General features: G+C 45.1%; 1 protein-coding gene across 2 annotated transcripts in view; it reads right to left on the bottom strand.

Moving 5' to 3' along the window:
• Window positions 1-10,509, bottom strand: part of nin (ninein (GSK3B interacting protein)) — a 189,226-nt gene extending 178,717 nt beyond the window's left edge. For both annotated transcript variants that reach the window (XM_070879230.1, XM_070879231.1), the window contains exon 1: window positions 10,288-10,509. The gene's annotated coding sequence lies outside the window, so the exon portion shown is untranslated. The remainder of the gene's footprint in view (window positions 1-10,287) is intronic.
• Between the last annotated feature and the right edge of the window lie 3,389 nt (window positions 10,510-13,898).

Below are 13,898 nucleotides of genomic sequence, written 5' to 3'. Positions count from 1 at the left end.
ACACTCAGCTCAACTGTAGTAGCAGAGACCAGCTTGCGGTGCAGATTCGAAGATTGAGACCTTTTTGATCTGTATGGGCCAGTACCACAACATGCAGTGTATCTACCCACTGAATCATTGAAACAGCCCTTGAAAATAGGATTAAAACATCAGAGGTAGGCAAGTTTAAAAAATATATATAAATTGATGTGAAGCCAGGAGGAGCAGGAGTGCTGGCTCCACAGCACTCCTGCCATCCGCGATCAGCCCTCCTACTGGTTCCCTCACCCACCTTCTCTTCCTCTCCACAACATGCAGTGTATCTACCCACTGAAACAGCCCGTGAAAATAAAATAAAATTAAAACATCAGAAAATAAGTCCGCGCTGCAATAGGTCCACCATTCAAGCAGCATTAAGCATATTAATTAAAAGCTGTGCTTTAGGCGAGAACTTCCATTTAAAGTATGAACATTTGACTCAATATAAATTAAATAAGTTGCTAAGAGATACCATCCACGGTATCAGATTACAGCTCCTGCTCACCTTGTCCAAGTTCCAACAGCAGCTTCAAAATCATATGAAAGTGTTTCTCTTCTATGATTTCCTAGACATTGCACTAAATCATCAGGAATAGCATCAAATGGTAATGCGGCAACAGATCTCAGGAAAAGGAAAGACTTTGTGGGTGACATTTTATCTCTTGATAGTTATTATGAAGCAGCCATGAAGAAAGCCATGACTCAACTATCTAATTTCCCTCGTGTGAGAGGAAGGTGATACAACCGGGAGGGAGTACAATGGTTAATTTGTAAATGATTAATGATTTCAACTTTTATACTTAAAAATTAATTTTTCCTATTTAAAAATCTGAACAGTAAATGACAGAGGATCCAAAATTGGCTCAGAGTCAGGAAGCAAAAGGTAATGGTCAATGAGTGTTTGTGACTGCAAGGCTGTTTCCAGTGCAGTTCCACAGGACTCAGTACCAGGTCCCTTGCTTTTTGTGATATATATCAATGATTTAGACTTGAATGTTGGGGGGTATGATTAAAATGTTTGCAGTGATACAAAAATTGGATGTGTGGTTGATAATGAAGACGAAAGCTGTGGACTGCAGGAAGATATCAATGAACTGGTCAGGTGGGCAGAACAGTGGCAAATGGAATTCAATCCGGAGAAGTGTGAGGCAATGCATTTGGGGAAGGCTAACAAGACAAGGGAATATACAATAAATGGTAGGACACTGAGAGTGCAGAGGAACAAAGAGACCTTGGAGTGCATGTCCACAGATCTCTAAAGGTAGCAGGACAGGTAGATAAGATGGTTAAGGCGGCAAACGGAATACTTGCCTTTATTAGCCGAGGCATGGAATACAAGAGCAGGGAGGTTATGTTTAAATTGTATAAAACACTAATTAAGCCATAACTGGAATACTACATGCAGTTCTGGTCACCATATTACAGCAAAGATGTGATTGCATTCGAGATGGTACAGAGGAGATTTACAAGGATGTTGCTTGGACTGGAGAACTTTAGCTGTGAGGAAAGATTGGATAGGCTGGGGTTGTTTTCTTTGGAACAGAGGAGGCTGAGGGGAGACCTTATTGACGTGTATAAAATTATGAGGGGCCTAGATAGGGTGGATAGAAAGAACCTATTTCCCTTAGCAGAGAGGCCAACAACAAGGGGGCATAGATTTAAAGTGATTGGTAGGAGGTTTCGAGGGGATTTGAGGGGAATTTTTTTCAGGGTGGTGGGGGTCTGGAACTCGCTGCCTGAAAAGGTGGTTGAGGCAGAAACCCTCACCACATTTAAAAAGTACCTGGATATGCACTTGAAGTGCTGTAACCTACAAGGCTACAGGCCAAGAGCTGGAAAGTGGGATTAGGCTGGATAGCGCTTTGTCGGCCGGCGAGGACACGATGGGCCGAAATGGCCTCCTTCCGTGCTGTAAATTTCTATGATTCTATGATACACTATGCATTCAGATGCAATCATGTACTGTTCTCCATTATTCTCATTATGTTTCCAATGTGAAAAGAATAAATAAGGAAGTAACAAACCAGTAACAACGTCCTCACAGTGAGTAAATAGAGCAGTGGCAAAATGTTTTTAACTACTAAGACAGGGGAGAAGCAAAACTTAAGAGCATATGCAGGAGGGTTAAGAATAAGAAAAAGGGCAAAGCAGGCTAAAATATTAAGCTTGGGGAAGGATTTGAACAGAAGGGAACTTTTGAAAGAGAAGATAGAAAGTAAAATGGTACTGAGCATGAATGAGCCAGGGTTACTGGTTTATATGCTAAAAGCAAAACATTCTAAATTAAGTTTGAGAAACTAGGAGGGACTAATTAAAATGGATACGTAAATATGTGTTGTAGCATTAACAGGAATTTGACTCTGTCCAGAGCAAGACTGGAAACTAAATGTTTGCAGCTGCAAATTTTTCACAAAAAATGGAGCAGGTGAAAGGCAAATTTACAGGTATATTTTTATTGATGGTAGGGCTTAAAGACGCAAGAAAGAACTTGTATACCTTTTATGACCTCGGGATAGCAACTGTCTGAGGCTGAACGAGACTGTTCGCAACCTTGGTGTCATATTTGACCCCGCAATGAGCTTCCGACTACATATCCGTGTCATCACTAAGACTGCCTATTTCCACCTCCAGAACATCGTCAGACTCAACCCTTGCTTCAGCTCATCTACTGCTGAAGCCCTCTAGACTTGACTCTTCCAACGCACTCCTCCCACGTTCTACCCTACGTAAACTTGAGGTCATCCAAACCTCTGCTGCCTGTGTCCTAACTCGCACCAAGTCCCATTCACCCATCACCCCTGTGCTCGCTCACCTACATTGGCTCCCAGTTAAGCAATGCTTTGATTTTTAAATTCTCATCCTTGTTTTCAAATCCCTCCTGAACTCTGTAATCTCCTCCAGACCCACAACCCTCTGAGATATCTGCGCTCCTCTATTTCTGGCCTCTTGAGCATCACCAATTTTAATTGTTCCACCATTTTTAGCCATGGCCTCAGCTGCCAAGGCCCTGAGCTCTGGAATCCCACCCTAAACCTCCCCGCCTCTCTACCTTCCTTTCCTCCTTTAAGACGCTCCTTAAAACCTACCTCTTTGACCAAGATCTGCTCTAATATTTCCTTATGTGGCTCGGTGTCAAATGTTGTTTTCTAACACTCCTGTGAAGCACTTTGGGATGTTTTACTATGTTAAAGGCATTATACAAATGCAAGTTGTTGTTGTTGTAGTACTGTAGGGAAATGTGGCAGCCCATTTGTAAACAATAAGGTCCCACAAAGGGAAATGAGATAAATGGCTGGATAATCTGTTTTAGTGATGTTGATTAAGGATAAATATTGACCAGGACATTGGAACTTTTCCACTGAAACAGAGAATTGATAGATCTAATAGTTTTTCAAAATTTTGATTGGTTTTGAGGGAGTAAGACGTGAAAGATTATTTCCACTTGTTGGCAAAATGGTAGCAATGGAGAATAGATTCAGGATTACTACTGGAAGAGGCAAGGAGAAGCAAGAATAATCTCACTGTCTCCCCCACCGGCCCCATACAGAGCATTATTACAAAAAGATGCCACTGAAGCAGATATTATATATCACTTGCGTTTATTTAGCACCTTTAACATAGGGAAACATTCCAAGGCGCTTCACAGAAGCGTGATCATTCAAAAATTTTACGTCATGTATCATTTTAAATATCATATATTTCATTTAAAAAGGAATTAGATAACTATTTGAAAAGGACAAATATAAAAGGATACAGAGAGAGAGGGCAGGCAAATTAAATTAGAGACGGTCCAGTTGAAGGACTTACACTCACACAATGGGCGAAATGGCATCCGTCTGTAATTTCTATACTGTAGTGCAGGGTGATCTCTAAAGACTGAGCTAATACTCTTTTTCTGAATGATGATCTCCATCTGGTCTGTTAAAAACTACTGAAGATCACCACTGTATCTGTGGTGTTCCTGCACCTTACTACAAATTCACACGAGGCATGTACTGCAGACACAGTCACTACGTTACCGTAATCTTTATTCCCAGGACCAAGGAGTGCTGGCCTGGGTGGGACCTCCCCTTTTATACCTGGAAACCCAGGTGAGGAGTGTCTCCCACAAGTTCACCCCCTGTGGTCAGGATGTGCATTTCTAGGGTATAAGTACAGTGTACAGGAGTTGCATGAAGGTTACAGTTACATGAAGATTACCGTTGCATGACGGTTACATACATGACATCACCTCCCCCCTTACGTCATTTTGTGTCAAAGGTTAAGTCTTTCGGGTGGTCGATGCTCTGTCGTGGAGCGCCGCAGTTGGAGCTCTGGTGGCTGAGCCTTGGCATGCGTCTGTCACCTGAGGTGATTCCGGCCTGGCCGCAGGGACTGTGCATGCTGTGGACTGTCCTTGTTACTCGTCCACTGGCAGTGGTGTGTATGACATCTCATGCTCTTCTTCAGGTTCCTCCGTGTCTATGCTGAACCTTTTCTTTACTTGGTCCAAGTGTTGGCGGCATATCTGCCCATTGTTTAGTCTGACCACCATGACCCTATTCCCTTCTTTGCCGATTATTGTGCCCTCAAGCCACTTGGGTCCCAAAGCATGGTTAACAACAAATACCGGGTCATCCATTTCTACACACCTCCCCCTTGAGTTTCGATCATGGAACTCGGTTTAGGACTGCCGCTTGCCCTCAACAATGTCTGCCAGGGCTGGGTGAATGAGGGACAGCCGCGTTTTAAGCGTGCGTTTCATGAGGAGTTCTGCTGGCTTGTAGGCCAGCAGGAGGCGCGATAGGGTACTGAAGGGAGGGTCCTTGGATGCGTAGCATGCCCTGTTTTATGACTTGGACTGTCCGTTCCGCCTGGCCATTGGAAGCCGGCTTGAACGGCGCTGTCCGGACATGTTTGATACCATTTCCCGACATAAACTCCTAGAATTCATGGCTGGTGAAACACGGGCCATTGTCACTGACCAGAATGTCCGGCAAGCCGTGGGTCGCGATAACCGTACGCAGACTCTCCACGGTGATGGATGTCGTGCACAAGTTTAATATGATGCACTCGATCCATTTCGAGTATGCATCGACAACGATCAGGAACATTTTCCCCATGAATGGGCCCGCATAGTCTACGTGAATACGTGACCATGGCCTGGTGGGCCAGGTCCACGGGCTAAGTGGGGCCTCCCTGGGGGCATTGCCCAGCTGGGCACACGTTGTGCACCTGCGAACACAGTGTTCCAGGTCTGAGTCAATCCCCGGCCACCATACATGTGACCGGGCAATGGCCTTCATTAACACGATGCCAGGGTGCTCGCTGTGGAGTTCCCTGATGAACGCTTCCCTTCCTTTCTGGGGCATGACTACCTGGCTGCCCCATAGCAGGTAGTCGGCTTGGATGGAGAGCTCATCCATCCGTCTCTGAAACGGTCTGACCTCCTCGGGGCACGCCCCATGTGCGGGCGCCCAATCCCCAGTCAGAACACATTTCTTTATCATGGATAGGAGGGGTCTCTGTTGGTCCAGAGTTTGATCTGGTGGGCTGTGATGGGGGAGCCTGCGGTGTCAAAAGCCTCAACGGCCATGACCATCTCAACGCTTTGCTCCGACGCCCCCTCAGTGGTGGCCAGTGGGAGCCTGCTGAGCACGTCAGCGCAATTTTCGGTGCCTGGCCGGTGCCCTATGGTGTAGTCCTTCGCAGCCAGCGTGAGAGCCCATCGCTGTATGCGAACTGACGCATTGGCATTGACAGCCATGCTGTCGGACAACAGGGATTTTAACGGCTTGTGGTCCGTTTCTAGCTCAAACCGTCTACTGAAAAGGTACTGGTGCATCTTTTTCACACCATAAACACAAGCAAGTGCTTCCTTTTTGACCATGCCGTATCCACACTCTGCCTGGGAGAGTGACCTGGAGGCATAAGCCACCGGTTGGAGCCGGCTGTCATCATTACCCTACTGCAAAACACACCCAACCCCGTAGGATGATGCATCGCACATTAAAACCAGTTTTTTACAGGGGTCATACAAAGTCAACAGTTTGTTAGAACACAGCAGTTTCCTCGCCTTATTGAAAGCCCGTTCTTGACAATCCCCCCAAAGCCATTCACAACCTTTACGCAGGAGCATGTGTAACGGCTCCCACAATGTGCTTAAGTTCGGCAGAAAGTTCCCGAAATAATTCAAAAGTCCCAGGAATGATTGCAACTCCGACGTGTTGCCGGGCCTGGGCGCCCAGCAGATCGCCTCCGTTTTTGATTCAGTGGGCCGGATCCCGTCTGCGGCAACCTTTCTGCCCAAAAACTCGACCTCTGGGGCCAAAATCACACACTTGGCCTTTTTTAGTCGCAAGCCTAGCCGGTCCAGTCGGCGTAGCACCTCCTCCAGGTTGTGGAGGTGTTCCTTGGTGTCTCGACCCGTTATAAGAATGTCGTCTTGGAATACGATTGTTCCAGGAATGGATTTGAGCAAGCTTTCCATGTTCCGCTGAAAGATAGCTGCCGCCGAACGAATGCCAAACGGGCACCTGTTGTAGATGAATAATCCCTTGTGCGTCGTGGTGGTGGTCAGAAGCTTGGATTCTTCCGCCAGTTCCTGAGTCATGTAGGCCGAAGTGAGGTCCAGCTTCGTGAACAGCTTGCCACCTGCCAGCGTGGCAAATAGGTGCGGATATTGGTCTTGCAGCGACACTCGGTTGATGGTGGCTTTGTAGTCGCCACAAATCCTGACCGAGCCTTCTGCTTTAAGGACAGGAACGATGGGACTTGCCCAGTCGCTGAATTCGATGGCCGAAATTATGCCCTCTCTGAGCAGCCTGTCCAATTCACTTTCAATTTTTCACGCATCACATAAGGCACCACTCTGGTTTTGTGGTGCACTGGTCTGGAATCCGGAGTGATGCGCATCACTACTTTAGTGCCCTTGAACATTCCGACACTGGGTTGAAACAGTGACACGAATTTTTGTAAGACCTGTGAGCATGAACTTTGCTCCACAGATGAAATGGCGTGCACATCCCCCCATTTCCAATTCATCTCGGCTAGCCAACTCCTCCCCAAGAGCGCGGGGCCATTTCCCGGGACGATCCAGAGTGGCAGCCGGTTCTGTAATCCATCATGTGTTACCACCAAGTTTGCACTGCCTAGCACTGGGATGATCTCTTTGGTGTACGTCCATAGCTGCGTGTCAATGCATTCCAGTTTGGGCCTGCTAGCTCTGCGTGGCCATAGTCTCTCAAATTGTTGGGCGCTCATAAGTGACTGGCTAGCTCCCGTATCCAGCTCCATGCGCACTGGGATGCCATTCAATTAAACTTTCATCATCATGGGTGGCGTTTTAGTGTATGAGCCGTGGACGTCAGCCACATGAACCCGCTGAACTTCAGCATCCATGGATTTTCCCCAGGCATCATCCTGCATTGCAGACCCCTCGTCTGGTTCCTCTGTCTCGCAGATTCGCCTCGCTACAGCCTTTTTGCACATCCTGGCCAAGTGTCCACTGACGTTACAAATCCTAAAGGTATATTGCTGAAACCTGCAGCTTTTCGCAGTATGTCTACCCGTACCTCCAGCATGAGCTGAGATTGTTGTTAACAAAAGGATTGTTACCAGGCATTCCTCTCTGATTGCCCATTTGGTTGTTTCTAAGCACTCGGATGGTGGGTGTTAATGGTCCCATCGCGGGACGCATTGTTCCTCGTGATGGCGTGAATTGCCGATCCCCTTTCCATTGTCCCTGTTGCAGGCCCACCCTGGAGCCTGTTGCTGCCTGGGCGGTTTCGAAATGCCTTTGCCTGCCTGCGGGGTCCCGAGCCGCGTTCACCGTGTTAACTCCCTGGTCCATCGCCACGTTGGGACCAGGGCTGCGCGCGTAAATTAGCTTGGTCTCCTCTTCCCCTGCCATGAAGGTCTGAGCTATCAACGCCGCCCCTTCTAAAGTCAAGTCCTTGGTCTCTATGAGCTTCCTGAAAATCCCGGCATGATTAATGCCCTCAATGAAGAAATCCCTTAACATCTCCCCCCTGCAGGCGTCTGTGAACTTACAGAGACTGGCCAAGCACCGCAGGTCCGCAACGAAGTCCGAGATGTTTTGTCCCTCCCGACGCCGGTGTGTGTAGAACCGATGCCGGGCCATGTGTACGCTACTCGCCGGCTTGAGATGCTCACTGATCAGCTGGCTGAGCTCTTCAAAGGACTTGTCCGCTGGCTTTTGGGTTGCGAGCAGGTCTTTCATCAGCGCATGCATCTGTGGTCCGCAGCTGGTCAGTAGATGCGCCCTCCGCTTGTCAGCCGCTGTTTCTTCCAGCCAGTCCTTCGTGACAAAGCTCTGCTGGAGTTTCCCCACAAAGTCATCCCAGTCCTCACCCACACAGTAACATTCCTCTGTGCTACCGGTGGCCATCCTCGTGGTTCGGTGATTCCCGTTTCTCATCGCCAAATGTGGTGTCCCTGCACCTTACTATAAATTCACATGAGGCATTTACTGCAGACACAGTCATTCTGTGACCTTAACCTTTATTCCCAGGACCAAGGAGTGCTGACCCTGGGTGGGAACTCCCCTTTTATACCTGGAAACCCAGGTGAGGAGTGTCTCCCACAAGTTCACCCCTGTGGTCAGGGTGTGCATTTCTAGGGTATAAGTACAGTGTACAGGAGTTGCATGAAGGTTACAGTTACATGAAGATTACCCTTGCATGATGGTTACATACATGACAGTATCCCAAATACTTCCCAAAACTAAAAGTAGAAGTACCTGCTGCATTCCAACATTGTATAATTTAAAAAGGCAGCATTATCATTTTAATAGGTAATACTTGGTACATTATAAGCAAGGGCGGATTAACGCACAGGCCTATGAACTCCATGGCCAGAGGCCTCAGCCAAAACTCCAGCCCTGGTGAAACTCAGCTGCTAGATTAGTTTCATTTGAGTGTAGCATACCGCAATACGATTTGCTTTATTATTAATGCTGTGTATTAACATTTTCCAGGACTATTTCTTCATGCATTTTTAGTACACATTTGTGTTTTAGTGGATTGGGAGGGAGGGGGGGGGGGCGGCGGTGGGGAGGTGTTTGTGTGGGTGCAGAGGGGCCCTAAATGTTCTTGGTGTCCAGGATGCCAAGAATTCTTAATCCGGCTCGGATTGTAAGCCACAATTTTGTTAAAAGAGGACAACAGGTTACTATACTAATACTGTTAGAATTACAACGTTTATGATCATGAGCCTAAAGAAATAAATTGATTTAGAAAGAGATCAACTCTAGATTAAATTAATTTTGACATGCTTGATCGTAGCAATATTTGAGAATTCTGTAAATAACAATCTTAATATCACTGCCATCAGCAAAACGAAGCAACAGTGGGCACACACTTGCAAATGCCATCAGCCATGGTATACAAGGACAAACTGACAAATAGAAACTTGATCAGATCCTTGGCTGTTACTGCATACAATGTAGAATTTGAACTTGGTCACAGATCAAAACAGCGGTCACTTGTTTGAAATGAAAGATCTCAATGAACGTCGTCACACAGCGGTTACAGTATGAACAGTAACCTGCTTCCAGAAGTTAACGCTTGCCACACAAAGCCACTGGCGAACATAAAACCCTGGAACAGCGACACATAGAACAAGATGAATGACAAACAGAGGGCGGGGAGATCTCAGCGAGTCTGGAGCTCAGCACTGGATCCCGGGAGGGTCAGTCGGCAAACTGGATCCCGGGAGGGTCAGTCGGCAAACTGGATCCCGGGAGGGTCAGTCGGCAAACTGGATCCCGGGAGGGTCAGTCGGCAAACTGGATCCCGGGAGGGTCAGTCGGCACCCCTGGAGGGTCAATCGGCAAACTGGATCCCGGGAGGGTCAGTCGGCAAACTGGATCTTGGGAGGGTCAGTCAGCACCCCTGGAGGGTCAATCGGCAAACTGGCTCACCCCGAAACTCAGACTCCAAACAAGCTACCTCTACAATTTCATATAAGCAAAGATGACCCCTATTTAGTTAAACCCACATACAGTAAACTGCAATCTCGGTTAGGAAATCGAAAGTAAATATCATATTCAATAAAAAGTAAATACCGAATCCAATAAAATGTTAGCAACTTTAAGGCTGCAAAATATTTTTGCAGTGACTGGAGAGGAATGTCCTGTCTGTCCTTGAGGCTCACCCCTGCCGAACAGCAACTTCAAATGGATACTTCCTGCAGCTGTTGGTGCCGGTTACAATGTGCATCTTGTGCTAAACGGTTGCAATTTCATTCAGCAACTGAAACAACGCTTACCAACTGCTGCTGGATCTCACAGCACTTCCCGGCCTCCGCTCGGCTGCCAGCGATGCCGCCTGAAGGTTAGCAAATGACGATCCCGATGAAGCACATTCGGAGCGAGCAGTCTCCCGGGGCATCAATGCTGGTTTAGGCTGGGGCTCAGGCTGGGGAGAAGGGAGGAGAGGAGTGCCTGTGTCCCGCTCCGCGATCTACCACTCGCATTGCTCAAATGCAGCTTTTCAACAGCCTCTGTCATAGGAGGCGGCGAATGGTTGGTACATCCTCTGCGCATTAAAACGTAAGAGGTCAGGATTGAGCACTGAACCATGTGACACTCTCGCAGATGGGCTCTTACAGGCGAGCAGTTTGCTTTATTGAAAATTTCGCTTTTTCTCCATTTCAGCGCCTTCTGCAGACTGGATGACCAATGCACTGAATCGAAAGGAATACGCACAATAGGATTGTTCAATCATCTCTCTTTCTGTTTAGCTTTTCCATGTAGTGAAGATAAGCAATTTTTACTGAGCAGTTGAAAAAAATTCTCAAATACAAAATGTCTTTGTGCTTTCAATTATAACATAGATTCCTAATGTATCTGTGAAAATAATACATTTTAAGGACTAGCTACCTAGATGGCTTGGAGACATATTCACCAAAAGGGTCACAGGTTGAATTTCTGCTCTGTACTGAATTAGCTCATTTTAGCCAGGGTGACAGTAAGTAGGGTTGCTACAATTAACCTCATATCCCTTGTGTTAGGTAGGGGAACACTGGTCAATGTTCACACTCATGATTGCAATACCGGCTAAGGACAAAATTGGCTGTGATGGTTCAAAGGGTCAAACAGCTCACCCATAGATAATAGCTCTTTAGAAAAAGTTCGAAGGCAATGTTGCAAGTGAAACCATATCCCCAGGAGGGAGTTAATACTTGAAGAGAGAAAATGGAAAAAAATTGACATCGTAAAATATCACAAATGGAAGTAGTGCTTTATGTAATTATTTTTCCAGTAACATGACCCAATACCAACTCATTCCAGTGATGTGTAATGGATGCTTCTTAGAAGAAAGACAAAGACAAAGACTCTACTGGAGATAGATAATCACTTTATTCCAATTGATCTTTGAAAGTAATGCTCTCTGCAGGATGTAAACATTTGAATTTTTTGATTCCATGCCAGGTGTTACAGAACACAGAGACCAGGGCCCTGGATACTCATGTTGACTTTATGCTGATAAACCTTCAAAAAAATTAACTGATATAAATTTAAACTTTTCCATTTTTAAGTTGAAAACATTATTGTAAGTTTCGTATCAGTGATTACCCAAATTCTCTTTTTCTTGGAGGGAGGATAGGACATCAGGCTGGAAATTCAGCGATTTTGCAACCGGGTTTTTGGTGCTATTTCACCTTTTTTGGCGAAAATCCAGTCGGCGGAAAGTTCAGTGACCTTTGTGTGATGGCGCTTTCCACCTGTCGTAGCAGGCCTGCCAACAGCGGTAAGTATGAAGACCTGCAAAACGGTAAGTTAAAGTTTTTATTTTTAAATTCTTTTGCAGCGATTTGATAGGTAAGTGTCTTGTAAATGTTTTGTGAATTTTTTTTGGTTTTTTCCAATTTATTTTTAAGTGTTTTTCTGCCCTCGAAAGGCCCAACTCGCAGCAGTATCGGCCTTGGACTAAAGTTGCCGAAATTCGCAGTTTGCACCGTGAATCCTCGTTCAACGTCGATTTTTACCACTACGCAAATCAAAGGTTGAATTTACAGCCTGATAGCGAAGCAAAAATGGTAATTTTGGCGGAAAAATATAATTTTGGCTGAAAACCAAATTTCTAGCCCCAAATACCAACATTATGTTGCTTGATTACTGGGTATGACAGTCAGTAAAAAGCACAAACTAATAGGCTTTGCCTTCTGCTCTAAGTTTTTGTACTGGACAAAAAATGGCAATCCTATCCCGATGTCCTTTTTTCTAGACCTAATCAGCTGAAGTCTAGGAAAAAGATCCAAGATCTCCAGCCCTCTGAAATGAAGAGTACATTTTCAAATAAAAATGAGTGCAAATATTTAAAAAAATATTAAAATAAATTTCCAAAATTATGAAGAGAAAAAATTAAAGATTGCTTAAATATGTCAGCCCTCAAATTCCACTGGGTTTCTACTATTCTCCTCAGTGGCAGGACACTGACAGACCCCTGGAGAAATGGCATAGATATATGAAAATGGCTGTTTACGCCATTTCTTTGGCAGTTCTGCCTGTCTCCTGCTAGAGAATGGGTGAACCCCAATGGGATTTCAGGGCCATGATATTTCATTGCATTGAATCATCGACTGACAAGTCCAGATTTACGAATACCTACAACATCCTTGGATTAGAGAGGGCAAATTGATTAGGGCTCGTATGTTTGATTGCAAACCTCCACTGGAAATACACATTTCTGAAACATTAGGTGAAGACTGAATCAGGCTGGCCTGTGATGCTTCTGCATCTAACAGCCTGTCAAAACTCACACATGAATAATTGTCACTTAGGTAAAATATTGGAAGAAGCTCTGTGCTCATGAAACTGTACTCTAGCAATGAGTGCACAACTTAGGAAAGGAGAGGAAAAGATGGTGAGAAAAAATATTAATAATGATAAAAAAACGTTTTCTTACTGTTCCTGAAACTTCATCAAGAAAACAAAGGAATCAAAGGCATCAACAACTGACAGTGCATCTCTTGATGTTGCTTAAGACTCCAGAGGCAAGAACTGTGGTTCTCATTAGAATCACATTAAAATGTTACTTGGCTTTCGGCACAATGATTTGGTAACTGTGACTTCAGCTGACTGCTAATTAGCACAGTACTTGCAGAGAGCACTGTGCGTTATCACAAAACTGCCTTTTTTCAGCTCATTAGCACCACCAAGTGTCCAACTGCAAGGTTGCATAATGCATTTCATTTTGGAGGGAACCAAAGCACTGATGCAGAGTTTAAAACTTGCAAATTTCATCCACTCCTTACAAATGGACATAATTTTCACCAAACTAAACCTTTTGCAGCTGACCTAATGTGCCACCTACTGCTCATTTATCCAGTGTATATTCATTTTTAGTGGAATTGGTTTAGAATCATGACAGAAACAGGCCATTCATCCCATCAATTCAGCGCTGGTATTTTTCTCTGCAAATCAACGAGACTAATCCGACTTTTTTGCTCACTTCCTTTATCCTTTAATATTCCTGTTTTTCATGGAACTATCCAGTTATCTTTTAATAGAACCTATTGATTCTGCTTCAACAACAGTAGGCCAGAGAATTCCTTATTCAAATCATTCATGAATTAATGATTTTTTTAGCCTGATGCTCACAGTTTTCCAATGCATGGCATCTAGCCACATGATTTGGAATATCTATCTTTAAATTTCTACTGTCTCGTTACCTTCTTGTCATTCTTCTCACTGGCAGTGGCAGCCAATGAAAGAAATGAGGAATAATCTAATAGCACAGCGTAAGCAGGGTTGCCAAATCTCCAGGATTGCCTGCAGTCTTCAGGAATTAAATATTAATTTCCTGGACACTATTGTTAGAAATTTCTTGAAAAATCAGAGGAGCATTTGAAAACTTGTGGGTTTTTTAATTTTC

The sequence above is a fragment of the Pristiophorus japonicus genome, chromosome 4 (assembly GCF_044704955.1).
Source record: "Pristiophorus japonicus isolate sPriJap1 chromosome 4, sPriJap1.hap1, whole genome shotgun sequence".
NCBI classification, from domain to species: Eukaryota; Metazoa; Chordata; class Chondrichthyes; family Pristiophoridae; genus Pristiophorus; species Pristiophorus japonicus.
The sequence above is the reverse complement of the archived record's forward strand: the minus strand, read 5'-3'. Positions and strand labels throughout refer to the sequence as shown.